Source organism: Mytilus edulis, chromosome 9 (assembly GCF_963676685.1).
Source record: "Mytilus edulis chromosome 9, xbMytEdul2.2, whole genome shotgun sequence".
Classification (NCBI taxonomy): Eukaryota; Metazoa; Mollusca; class Bivalvia; order Mytilida; family Mytilidae; genus Mytilus; species Mytilus edulis.
In genome coordinates this window covers 3,566,447-3,581,425 of record NC_092352.1, presented here as the reverse complement: position 1 = coordinate 3,581,425, position 14,979 = coordinate 3,566,447, and positions in this window count along the sequence as shown.

Below are 14,979 nucleotides of genomic sequence, written 5' to 3'. Positions count from 1 at the left end.
ACAGAATAGATTTCCAATGTCACCAGCGTTGCACCTTTTTTTGTCTATTACAGGACAATAAAAACAACAGAAAACAATTTGTTTTTTGTTTTTTTCCCACAAATAATTTATAAATGATCAGCACTTATTTTTGAAAGTGTCAAATACAATGCTGATATGAACCTATTATATCAGTTTTATAAAATTTTGCAAGAATTGTACACATTAACAAATTATAACAATCAGTTGGACAAGAGGGGCGAAAGATACCAGAGGAACAGGGACAAATCTTACCATATAGTTGGATAAAAAAGGCTCCAATATAACAAATTATGGCACAAATCAAATAAAAAACAAAAACAATAAAACCTAAATGATAAATGAAATATATGATACTCAGCAACCAATAACCACTTAAGTACTGGTTCAGAGAACAACAAAACAACAGAAACACAACATTAAAATGAAACACACACCGAAACAAACTATAATATATAACTATGACCATTTTGCTGACTTAGTACAGGACATTTTAAGAAACAAATGATGGGTTGAACCTGATTTTATGGCATGCCAAACCACTCGCCTGTATGGCACTGTTAAATATAACTTTAAAATGTTAACATTACATGACTACAATACAAATAAATGGGAGAACATATAGGACAAAAAAGGTACCAGGTTTAAACTTTAACACGCCAGACGTGTGCCTCGTCCATACAAGACCAACCAGTGACGCTCGGATGAAAAAAAATATCGAAAGCCTAAACAAGTACAAAGTTGAAGAGCACCGAGGATCGAAAATTCCAAAAAGTTTTGCTCAACACGGCTAGGGTTTTCTGGCTGGGATAAGAACATCCTTTTTATTTAAAAATAATTCATACTTTTACAAACAGTAAATTTTAATTAAAAATGACTATATAATAGATATGCATGTTCAAACTGAAGTGGTGACTAACTACAGTTAAAAACGGATACATTACATAAAACAACCTAATACAGAACATAAGAATACACAGCCGAGTTAGCCAAAGTATCAACGCACATAGTGACGTCACATTTGAAATTCTAAAAATGATGTCAATGTCATATGAACCCATTCAGACAGAACAAACATGAACACATTACAACCATTCTATGTACCAAATATCTTTTATCTATTCTTATAGTATTTTATAAACTGACAAAATTACGATAAAAAGTATAAAAAAGAAGATGTGGTATGATTGCCAATGAGACAACTATCCACAAAAGACCAAAATGACACAGACATTAACAGCTAGTTCAAAGCCACTAACAACTAATAAACAAATCATGCATCTAAGTCTAAACTTTCAATCCGTACACATCCAACATCCATTGGATTTAGTGTAAAGACGTCATAAACAGCCAGAGAAAAACCTGACCTTGTGCAATGCCAAGTTACAGGTATCGACAGATTGTAGATCTATGAATATGTATATGCATATAACATACTAGTAATATTTGGTTAGCTTTTAATTTACTGATAACAAAATCAATATTGAACTTATTGTTGATCAATTAACCATGAAATAAGGTCAAAGTCATATGAACTCTGTCAGACAGACAAAAATTAACACCTTAAAATCTGTCCATACACCAAATAGAATTGACCTACTGCTTATAGTATCTAAGAAATAGACCAAATCCCCAATTCTTCACATTTTACAAAGCGCAATAAAAACGATGGCATGTCAAATGAATATTGCCAGACAGACCGGAACCCATCACATTCATTCCATACTTCAAGCATAGTGGCTTTATATAGTATATTAGAAATAGACATAACCATAAAAACTTATCATTGTCTTATGAACCATGAAATTAAGGTGAAGGTCAGATGAAGCCTGCCAGTCGGTCACATGCACGTTACAATCATTTTATTCACGAAATACAGTTGACCTTATGCTAATAGTATCTGAGATATGGACTTTACCACGTATCTTTAACTTTGTTTACTGACCCATGTAGTGATGTCGAGTTCATGGGAACCCTATCTAATGGACACGTAGGCAGTACAAGGAACCTATATATAAGATAAAATTATCAAATATAAATTTCAAACGCCGTCGTCGGCGCCGCCGCCACCTGAGTGTAATCTATATGTCTCTAAAACTCTTTTCGGACTATTGCTCCATATTAGAGAGGCTATGAATATTTTTTTAGTATCTTTTATTTTTTTATTATTTAAAAAACTACAAGCTAAACAGGAGATGGTATCACCTTCTAAATATGCTGATTCTATTGCAATTATGTCCTGGTGGCATTTAGATATCATCTTAATAAAGGTTGTTGCACTTCTATGTATACATATACATATTATTTATATTAGTTATAATTGTATATAATTATCAACTTTGACGTTCATATATGATTTTGTTTTTTAGCCCAAATGTGGGTCATCGCATTTTAAATAAATGAGTAAATAATGATAAGTGACGTAACTAACAGCTTGTATAACATTAGAGACAACTAATACATAATGTAAATAGTTTTTTACTAGTCATACATAGGCATTCAAATTGGTATTACCTTCTCGGCGGTCTTGTGATGGAGTGCCTGTCTGCGATATGTCTTTTGGTTCGATTCAGTTCGACCGGATCAAATCAATGACTCATTGACCCAATGCGTGTATTTGCTGCCTTCCCGAAAAGCAAGCTACAGGAGTCCGTTGGGTACCGTTGTATTTGTTTAATGCACGTGTTAACGCGAGGTTTGGCTAGCCACAAAAACAGATTCAACCCACCATTTTTTTCTTAATATGTCCTGTACCAAGTCAGGAACATGACAGTTGTCATCAAATAGTTCGTTATTGTGTATGTTGCGTTGTCGTTTGATTTTTGTTGCATTTGATGTTTCTGTTGTTTTCCACTTATAGTTGATGTGTTACCCGGTTTTGTATTCTCTCAATCGATTTATGACTTTTGAACAGCGGTATACTGGATACTGTTGCCTTTATTAAGCATGATTTCACTAACATGAACGACCTGCTATTCTGGTTAGAGAATAAAATTTTCGTAACCATTTTCTATTCCCTTTAACATGTTTTACAGGACTGAAGAGAAGGCCACCCTAATTTGATTGTCCATGTATAACCAAAACAAATGTAAAAATTTAATCTTGGATGGTTTATAGAAACTCATGAGGTAGATGGGATTTACAAGAATTTATCAGAATCTCCCAAAATAGGTCACGATGTTCTATATTTTACACTTCATTGTACTTACCAAAAATAAAATGTGTATCTTTTTGTTTCAGTTTCAGTAATATGATCCAGTAAAAGGTGTCATTTTAGAGGTTATAACAACTTTCAATGACAGTAATGTCACTCTAAATTATACCCTTTGATTAAGTGATGAATACCAAATTGAAGTTAGAGGTTATTTCTTAGATATTTATGGATTATATTCTGGTCCGTTTCACATGGAATTAATTTCCATTTTATAACCTGTTTCAATTTTATCACGCAAGGTTTGTCGAATATAATTTACCAGTATGGCAAACTATTAAACAGGATAGTTTGTCATTGTTTTACATTATTTGAAATAACTAATTTAAAGGACATAAGCTACAAATTAGACAAGACATCAATAGATGACTTTTTGTTCCAAACATTTATAAATGATATTTAACTATTCAGTAGTGAGTTTTGTTCAATTTCGTCCAAATGACCTAGACCACACGTCACTGATGTAATGTTGACTTGTAAGTCAATAATTCAACCTCATTTAAGTCCGCAATCTTGAATTTGAATTTTAGCAGAGACGGAGTGTGCATGCGTTCTTCGTGTAGTATGCATGTTCATTTGTTTATTTAATCTTGAATAGTGAAACAGGGGAGCCACCAGGAATAACAAAGGACAAGGTACAATAAGGGCCATTTTTGGCCCCCTCTTGAAAAACATTAAATTTTATAATTTCAATAGACTAGGTATAGAAGCTTCAAAAAATGACATTTTTTTTTTGGTGATTCTCATTTGTTGGTTGCCTAGCAACAGATTTGAAACCTGCCAATATTATGCTATTTTAAACCTATCTAACAAAAAAAAACGTATTTTCCATATGAATCAAAATGTATAATTGTAAAATACATATATGGAAATATAAAGCAGTAATGTTTTGTTTATCTATATTAATTGAACGAGTATTTATCAACACCTTAACCACCAGTATGGCCTTAGCAACAGTAATGTATATTAAGCAACAATAGACTTTGGTATATGTTCATGGCTTATGTAAACAATAATATGTTAACCAAAGCTATGTTTCTATTGCTAGGTACTTTTATGACAAATGTACAAATCTTACAATTTGTTTGGCTTGTTTTTTTCGCTAAAAAACTACCTAGCAACCGTAATAACTGCATAGCAACGACCTTTTTCATTTATGATTTACGTTGATGTTGTATTTTTCTAATAGTATTTTGTCGTCTAATTAAATGAGTTTTTTTTAGATTAATCTCTGTCCGACTATGGATAAAAATAGCTTGGTGTTCACTTTCAACAACCCCCCCCCCCCCTCTACTAAAAAAATTAGCAAATAAATAAATAAATAAACATGACATACGAAAAAAGTGTTTATCCAAAATTGAAATTATATCGACCTTCATGCAGACCTTCTCATGACATCATAAACATAATGATTAACCTTTGCCCTATAGTAATTACAGTAAAAAAGGGACGAAAGATATATGAGGGACAGTCTAGGGATTTTTCAACCCTCATATTTGGGTCCGATTATGGGCCCCTGTCCCAATAAAATATGCTCTTTTTTCTCAATTTTCAGCTCTACAATCACCAGTTGTATATCATTGTATAAAGACATCGTTGCAAGATTTTGTTGGTGTCGTAATGTGGTATTTTGTTTACAAATCTCTTGAATTTTGTTCACAATTTATGCAATTATAACTTATTCCTTCTCAGAATGCAGAATTTTGCACATAATTTTCGAAAATTTTCTTGAGGATCTAGTCCCCAAACCCCACTTCAAAGTTGCAAATGGCTGGTGCTGTGTGCCATCGGTATAAATAAACTAATATATTTCCCCACAATCCAACATTTCACGAACTTTATTCTCAATTGCATGGGCCCTGGGCTCCTTCCCCTAAATACTAGGAAAATCACTGCTGTCAAACTCGTAAATTGAAAAAAACTGACAACGACATGGCTGAAAATGAAAAAGACAAACAGACAAGCAATAGTACACATGACACAACATATACAACTAAAGAATAAGCAACACGAACCCCACCAAAAACTGGGGGTGATCTCAGGTGCTCCGGAAGGGTAAGCAGATACATAACTTTTATTCTATGATTGTTCATAACGATACATAACATCATTTTTGGACTCCGATTTCTATATGTTGTTAGAATCAGCAAACCGAAGAACCGCAATAATTCATTTTTTTATGAAATCAAAGAAAAATTAATGTCAGACCTCAATGTAAAATAATTTGAAAACATGGCCTAAAATCTAAAATCTATATAAACGGTAACATATAGATCAAGTATCCTATGTATTCACTTTTTTGTTGAAGAATTTAATTTGAACCCTGTTTTGCTCCAATTTGAAAACCAGTTCCAAAATAAAATATCTTAATACACACAGATTCAGCTCATCAAAAGAACCGCAAGAATTTTCTTTTCGTAAAACCAAAAAAATATAATTTTGGACCCTTTAGGCGTCATTGTAGCATTGTAGACCGATATGAAGGCGGGCCCAAAATAGACAAAAATATATTCACGGATATATTTGGCATACATGTTAATGTTTGATGAAATTAAACAAAGTTTAATTTTGGACCTTAAGACCTCACGTGTAGACCAATTTAAACACGGGGCCTTGAATCCGAAACACAGTTAGAAGCAGCATTTTAAAGAACCCCCGGAAATAAATCCCATTGAAATTGGTCAAGAAATAAACAACAAACACCAAACAACAACATATGATAATATTATACGGACGCAAAAATGTTCCCGGTCGCTTAAAAACTTATCTGATCTTTGAATACAAAAATCATTAAGTCTTTAATGATATACAACAAAATAACTATACCGTTTACTGAGAACAGACACAAGACAGTCAATGTATTGCATTATGTTGCGCCCATGGTTTACATTTTCAGGATGCCAATTTCATATTTGTAAAAAGACAGGGTTAGATGTAAAGTTATAAATTAAAAAAGAGTTTGCGAGTAATATATATATTATAGCAAACGTTACATATCATGATGATCAGATTGGCCATGATTATTTTTATACCTTTTTATCATGTCATCATTATTATTCATTTCAATTTTTAAAATACAAAAATAATTTTGTAAGGACATCTGTCTGCTATCCATTGACAAAAGTTACACCCTTAAAAATGCATGTGCGTTTGAAACTACATGATGTATATAGATAGGTACTTCCTTAAATATTATTTTTCCAAAAAGCCTCTACCGCTTTTTTTTGTTAAAACTAAACCACCCAGAAACAGCGGAAATCAGCGGCATATATAAAACACTGTAAGTGAGACTAAAACCGTGAAGAATGTCCCTAAACATCCTATTGAAAAATACTATAAAAGAATGTGTATTGACAACCAACTAGATTGATAGCTATTATAATCAAAACAAATACTCCAGCCATTCTATCTCGTTGAAATATTTTTAAATATTATTAGAAGAAAAACGTATTGGACAAAAATATTGACTGTGTGAGATTCGGACGTAAATCGCGGCATTCAAAAGCCGACGCGATACCACTACACTACGTTGCCACAATGTCTCAAATGTGGTAAATGTATGTATTTATAGACATACTGTAAAGTCATGATAGAAATGTGACTAGGGCTAACTACCTCCCCAGGACTACCTCTCAATTTCTTTCCTTTATATGAGACGATGTGTACTCGAAACAAAATAGATTCACGTTAATATAAAAAAGAATTACCTTGTTCTTTTCGGTGGTGGTCTTTTGAAAAGTCGTATGCGTATGCAATTACAGACTCGACCCAAGGTATCTTGTCCCAAATTTACACATTATTCTAAAGAACCCAAAAAAGGAAAAAAAATATTCAAACATTTTTCGCTTTATTTTATGAGGGTGACACTTGCAAAACGCCTGTTTATCGTGTGTGCCGTATGCATATGTTTTCACTATGTAAGGTGTTGATTTAAATCGATAAAACACACTCCATCTTGATATAAAGATAAAAAAATACAATTTGAAACTGAATGATGGCAAAATCCTACAACTGAAAACCTTGAGCACCTATCGAAGTATTCTTGCTTTAGTTGAGGGTTTCTTGCCGTAACAGCCGAATGCGGATATTTTCAGCTCTTTCTCCGATTTCGATCCAATTCTACTATTTTGACACAAATTGTTGTTTTTTTACGAGAGATTTTTTTAATTTTTGAGCACCTCCGCCAACGTGAGCCAATGATTTCTTTTCATATTCGGAAAACCCCGTTTGTATGCCATCTTTATCACTAATTATTACTGTGGCTCACGTTGGCGGAGGCCTTTAAAAACGAAGGATTGCAGTCCACAAATGGACATTTTTCTATCTTTTGACGTTATCAACACACTTAAGCCACCCCAAAATCAGGTTTCTGCCATACTAGAAGACAAATTGGGCATGTGGTATTGAAGAACAAATATATTAAGATATTTTATGATGCTCAGTTCATTTATAAGATGAAAATGATTTTTTGACAAAATAGGGGGCCAAATACGGCCCTTAGTGTACCTTGTCCTTTCGTTCACTGATATGGCCAACAAAACCTTATTTTTGTACGCATGTATTTTTATAATATTTTTAATCTATAACATGAAATCAAACAGACCTAAAAAATTATATTATTAAATTTCATGTGCTTGTATGTGTGTTAACATCGGTTTTAATTATCATCGGCAATCTAAGGAAGTCAACTATGTGGATAATTAGATGGAGTCGAGTGTAAAGTTCGCATGAATAGTTCATCTATGTCTTTAATACAATATATGTCTATATTCAGATTCGGGTAATGTCAAGAGAGAAATTGCCATTAAAGTAAACATTTTTTCTTATGTTGTACTGTTATACCACTATCCCAGGTTAGGGGAGGGTTGGAATTCCGCTAACATGTTTATCGTAAAGTGGTTTTACTAAAACAGCAAGTAATATAACAAAGACGTCTAAACTGTATGAATTTGTATTGATGACTGAAGTACAAGATAACGTCATAAGTACACAACGTTGGATATACAATAATGCCGCGTTACGTTAACGTTCTCTTCTGTGCGTGATTTCCAACAATGTTTAACCCCGCCACATTATTTATGTATGTGCCTGTCCCAAGTTAGGAGCCTGTAATTCAGTGGTTGTCGTTTGTGTATGTGTTACATATTTGTTTTTCGTTCATTTTTGTTTACATAAATAAGGCCGTTAGTTTTCTCGTTTGAATTGTTTTCATTGTCTTATAGGGGCCTTTTATAGCTGACTATGCAATATGGGCTTTGCTCATTGTTAAAGGCCGTACGGTGACCTATAGTTGTTAATGTCTGTGTCATTTTGGTCTTTTGTGGATAGTTGTCTCATTGGCAATCATACCACATCTTCTTTTTTTATATTTACATTAGAAATGAAAAAATCTTAGTATTAAAAACCATTAAAATTACACCCCTCTGTAACAACTCATCGACTGATTAATGCTTCAATATTTTTTTGCTTTCTTAGACATTGAACAAAGTTACCAAATATCAACATTTTTAACGTGGACCTACACGATTGGGATAAAACAAGAGAGGAAGTTAGTAAGATCGGTCATATAGACCTACTGGTCAACAATGCTGGTGTCGTATGTAGACTTCCATTCATAGACATACCAAAAGAAGAGATAGATAGGTAAGAATACATTTATATACATTATGGGAGGCTCAGGAAAGACTATGCAAAACAACGTTTGGGGCAGCTCAAAGGACATTTGAAAAGAAGGAGATATAAAAACAAAAACATCAAAAATAGTTTTCGAAAAGCGGAATCCATCCCCAGAAGCAGTCTGCTAACTTACAAAGAAAAGTAAAAGAATCCCATGTGTGCTCACTTACCATCCATGCCTGAGAAATAGTTTCAAGACCATTCGTGATCATTGGACGGCAATCGAGAAACATTCCAAGTTATCCAAAACCTTTCCTGAGCCTCATATGATTGCCTTCAAACAACCTAACAGCCTGAAAAATATACTTGTCCGTGCTGACCTTTCCAAACCTAACCATACTGTAGGTAATTGTCAGCCTTGTGGGGATAAGCGCTGCAAATGTTGCAACCAATTGCAGCATTCATCAACATTTCACAGTAAGACCACAGAAAAGACATACAAGATCTTCTGCAATGTCAACTGCAGAAGCTCAAACGTGATTTACGTTCTTGAGTGTCCTAGATGTGGTCTCCAATATGTTGGTGAATCTATGCAGCCATTTCACAAACGCCTTAATGGTCACAGGAGTGACCTCACAAAAAAAAACGTATATTCAGGTCAGCCAACACTTCAGGTTACCAGATCACAATCTGAAAGATTTTGATCACATGAAAATCCTTGTGATCGAACAGGATTGTACATGGCAAAATAGGCAAGGAAAGAATCGGGAGAAGTTTTGGATAAAAACACTGGGTGTCCTCCATCCAGACGGAATTAATAGAAAGAAATAATTAAATTTACAGTCTAGTGTTTATATTATTATATTCAGGATTTTGGATTAAAATCAATCAACCAAAACTTACCTGTATTATTACTGACCTATGTTTACACCTTATACATAATATATCAGTATTGTTAAAACTGTTGCACCGAAGAAGGCCATTTGTTGAGCCGAAATATTTGCAATTATTGTATAATTTATATCATGTGTTCAGTTTTGCCATCTTTGTGCGATGATATTCAACACTTTTTAGTGTTTTGTTTTCCATTTATTTATCGGTATTGTTACACAATCTTTTAGACTCATATATATATATATATGAGTCTAAATTCAAAACTACGTTCAAACCTATGATTGCGTTGGATAAAAACCGCAATTTTTATACGTGTGCATGTAAAACAAATTTCGTTGTAGAAGGGTCTAAAAACAGCACAAACAACATTTTCCAAAAGACCAAAAAAGTGAAAACGTATATTTAAACAAAACGCATTTGACTAACAGGTCGAACAACTGATGTTCTTTAACCCTGCTGACTGCCATTGGCGATTGCCAAATAAAATTAATCACACGATGTAACAAAATGGATCTTAATATAAATTTAATACTAAACAGAAAAAAATTAACTTGTGGCCACGATGTTATGCCACAAACATACGGTGTCAATAGTTTTTTAGTACACCAGATCCGGATTTCGACAATAAATGTCTCTTAAGTGATGTTAGGGATCGAAACGGTATTTGGAAGGCCATATAAAAAGTATCCTCATTTTTAGAAAATATATATATATATAGATATAAACGAGTCTAAATTGAAAACTACGTTCAAACCTATGATTGCGTTGGATAAAAACCGCAATTATTATACGTGTGCATGTAAAACAAATTTCGTTGTAGAAGAGTATATATATAAGGAAATCAATACTGTTGGGGAACTATGGATATGGGATATAAATTGTATCAATTCATGTGTATTACTCGATGTTCAAATTCGTTGGCATTCAGTAGAGAGTTTCAATATAATTTTTCCACCCCGAAATAATTTAATTCATTAGAGAGAGTAAACTATTCATAAATGAACGATGTCATGTGTTAGTCTGATCAAGAAGATATGAATGTAACCTACTGTGGATTCATTTATTTTCGTGGGTACCAATTTTCGTGGTTTGAGGAAAACTTGCATATTCGTGGGTATTTAATTTCGTGGTTTTGACAAAGTATGCATATATACCTTTAGAAAATTTGCAATTCGTTGAATATTTAAATTCGTGGTTTCCCGGTACCCACGAAATCCACGAAAATTGGTATCCAACGAATAATAATGAATCCACAGTATAATTATCGTCTCATTTTTGACCTTGACTGTTACATTCAAATATTCGCTTTGGTGGTCTTTTGCCAGTGAGCATGTTTCCATTAAATGTCCAGGTTGTGTCAAATCTAGTTGTAAAGCTGTCATAGTTTTTGTTATTCTACTAATCATGCAGCATTTTGAGAAAAAGAGCAAATGCTGGAGGTGCATTCCAATATAATGACATGATTTGTCACAGACTGTAAATGTGTCAGTAGCATTTATAATCATCATACTATTCATGATATTTGCTCTAGGTCAAAGTTATTTATGTTAATCATGTTATCAAGAAAAATAAAGAGATGTGGTACCTTTTAAAATTGTTATACGATGATGACTGATGTACCCATATTTTGACTATTTTATTTATTGTGTCTGTTTAGTTTACGCATCAATGTAAATATAACGGAATTTGACGATACTGTCATCAAAGTGAGAGGGTTAGCGCTATAAAACCAGGTTTAATCCACCATTTTCTACATTTGAAAATGCCTGTACCAAGTCAGGAATATGACAGTTCTTGTCCATTCGTTTTTGATGCGTTTTGTTATTTGATTTTGCCATGTGATTATGGACTTTCCGAATTGATTTTCCTCTAAGTTCAGTATTTTTGTGATCTTACTTTTTATGGGACATCTTTCAAAATGATGTGAATTTAAGCAACTTTAGGTCACTCTGTAGAGCAAACCCTAACTGTATAGTCCACTATTAATGGCCCCAATATGACACAATGTGGAACAAGTCAAATGATAAAAACAACAAAAACCTGTTTCTGATAAAATGATAAATGAAATGCAAATATGACAGTTAGCAACTAACAAACACTATAGTACAGGTTCATAAACAACAATTCACATCAAAAAGATTTTAGAAAAAAGCAACAGTAGTATGCCGATGTTCAAAAGTAATGAATCGATTTGAGAGTAAACAAATTTGTGTAACAAATTAAAACCGAGAAAAACACACATTTTTTTTCAAAGTTCAAACAACAGAAACACAGTTAAGTGCTGATCTAGGAGTATTATTTGCAATGTCCTAAAGTTGCTCATTTCTCGCTTGACATTAACACATGACATGACAGAAAATCAATGGAGAATAATGTATTTTTCTATGGAATATACATCTCTTTAGATATGAGAAGAAAAGGCAAAGCGATTTAACGATTTTTAACAAAGTATATGCTGTGTTACTGTATATGTTCAAAGTACACGAAGTGATAACGGTCATATGTACAAACAAAGTACATGCTGTGTGAATGGTCATATGTACAAACGAAGAACATTATGTGTAAAATGTAATATAAACAAAGTACATGCTTTATTAATAAAAATATGTACAAACAAAGTACATGCTGTGTGAATGGTCATATGTACAAACGAAGTACATTATGTGTAAAATGTAATATGAAGTAAGTACATGCTGTGTTAATGATAATATGTACAAACAAAGTACAAACTTTGTGTTAATGGTTATATATATAAACATGGAACATGATATGTTACTGTATAGGTACAAACAAAGTGTATGCTATGTTAATGATTATGTACAAACAAAGTACATGTTGTGTTAATGGTTATATATTCAAACAAAGAACAGGATATGTTACTGTATAGGTACAAACAAAGTGTATGCTGTTAATGAGTATATGTACACACAAAGTTCATACTGTGTTTATGTTATATATAAAACAAGGACAATGCTGTGTTTATGTTATATATAAAACAAGGAAAATGGTGTGTTTATATTATATATAAAACATGGACAATGCTGTGTTTATGCTATATATAAAACAAGGACAATGCTGTGTTTATGTTATATATAAAACAAGGACAATGCTGTGTTTATGTTATATATAAAACATGGACAATGCTGTGTTTATGTTATATATAAAACAAGGACAATGCTGTGTTTATGTTATATATAAAACAAGGAAAATGGTGTGTTTATGTTATATATAAAACAAGGACAATGCTGTGTTTGTGTTATATATAAAACAAGGACAATGCTGTGTTTATGTTAAATATAAAACAAGGACAATGCTGTGTTTATGTTATATATAAAACAAGGACAATGCTGTGTTTATGTTATATATAAAACAAGGACAATGCTGTGTTTATGTTATATATAAAACATGAACAATGCTGTGTTTATACAAGGACAATGCTGTGTTTATGTTATATGTAAAACAAGGACAATGCTGTGTTTGTGTTATATATAAAACAAGGACAATGCTGTGTTTATGTTATATATAAAACAAGGACAATGCTGTGTTTGTGTTATATATAAAACAAGGACAATGCTGTGTTTATGCTATATATAAAACATGGACAATGCTATGCTATATATAAAACATGGACAATGCTGTGTTTATGCTATATATAAAACAAGGACAATGCTGTGTTTATGGTATATATAAAACAAGGACAATGCTGTGTTTATGTTATATATAAAACAAGGACAATACTGTGTTTATGTTATATATAAAACAAGGACAATGCTGTGTTTATGTTATATATAAAACAAGGACAATGATGTGTTTATGTTATATATAAAACAAGGACAATACGGTGTTTATGTTATATATAAAACAAGGACAATGCTGTGTTTATGTTGTATATAAAACATGGACAATGCTGTGTTTATGTTATATATAAAACAAGGACAATGCTGTGTTTATGTTATATATTAAACAAGGACAATGCTGTGTTTATGTTATATATAAAACAAGGACAATGCTGTGTTTATGTTATATATAACACAAGGACAATACTGTGTTTATGTTATATATAAAACATGGACAATGCTGTGTTTATGTTATATATAAAACAAGGACAATGCTGTGTTTATGTTGTATATAAAACATGGACAATGCTGTGTTTATGTTATATATAAAACAAGGACAATGCTGTGTTTATGTTGTATATAAAACAAGGACAATGCTGTGTTTATGTTATATATAAAACAAGGACAATGCTGTGTTTATGTTATATATAAAACAAGGACAATGCTGTGTTTATGTTATATATAAAACAAGGACAATGCTGTGTTTATGTTATATATAAAACAAGGACAATGCTGTGTTTATGTTATATATAAAACAAGGACAATGCTGTGTTTATGTTATATATAAAACAAGGACAATGCTGTGTTTATGTTATATATAAAACAAAGACAATGGCGTGTTTATGTTATATATAAAACAAGGACAATGCTGTGTTTATGTTATATATAAAACATGGACAATGCTGTGTTTATGTTATATATAAAACAAGGACAATGCTGTGTTTATGTTATATATAAAACAAGGACAATGCTGTGTTTATGTTATATATAAAACAAGGACAATGCTGTGTTTATGTTATATATAAAACAAGGACAATGCTGTGTTTATGTTGTATATAAAACAAGGACAATGCTGTGTTTATGTTATATTATATTATATAGACGTAAGAAGATTTAGTATGAGTGCCTAAAACCATTCAATCAGGAAAACCACCAACGGAAAGGCAAAATACAGCTCTGGTTCCTTGCCCGGCTTTGCCTAAACTTATATACCTTTTTGGATTATAGCCCTTCCTCTTTTTATTAAACTTTTGATTTTCAAATAAATTTGCCACGAGCATCACTGAAGAGACATTAACTGTCGAAATATGCATCTGAAACAGAACAATTGGTACTGTTAATGTTATTGTCAGATGTGGAACAAGGATATACCTAACCCCCTTCTGAATAAATGTTCTGAGATTACTATCGGCTTTTGGTGGGGTTCGTGATGCTTGGTGTTTAGTTTTCTATGTTCTGTTTTGAATAATGTTCTTTCTATTTTTTTGTCGTATTTGAATTTTGTGCAATGATGTTTTCAGTTTTTCTTCGGTTTGTGAGTCTGAATATTCATTTGCTTTCTTCCGCCTTTCTATATGTAATAATTTTTAAAATACAAAGTAGGTTGAACATTATTAGTTTACA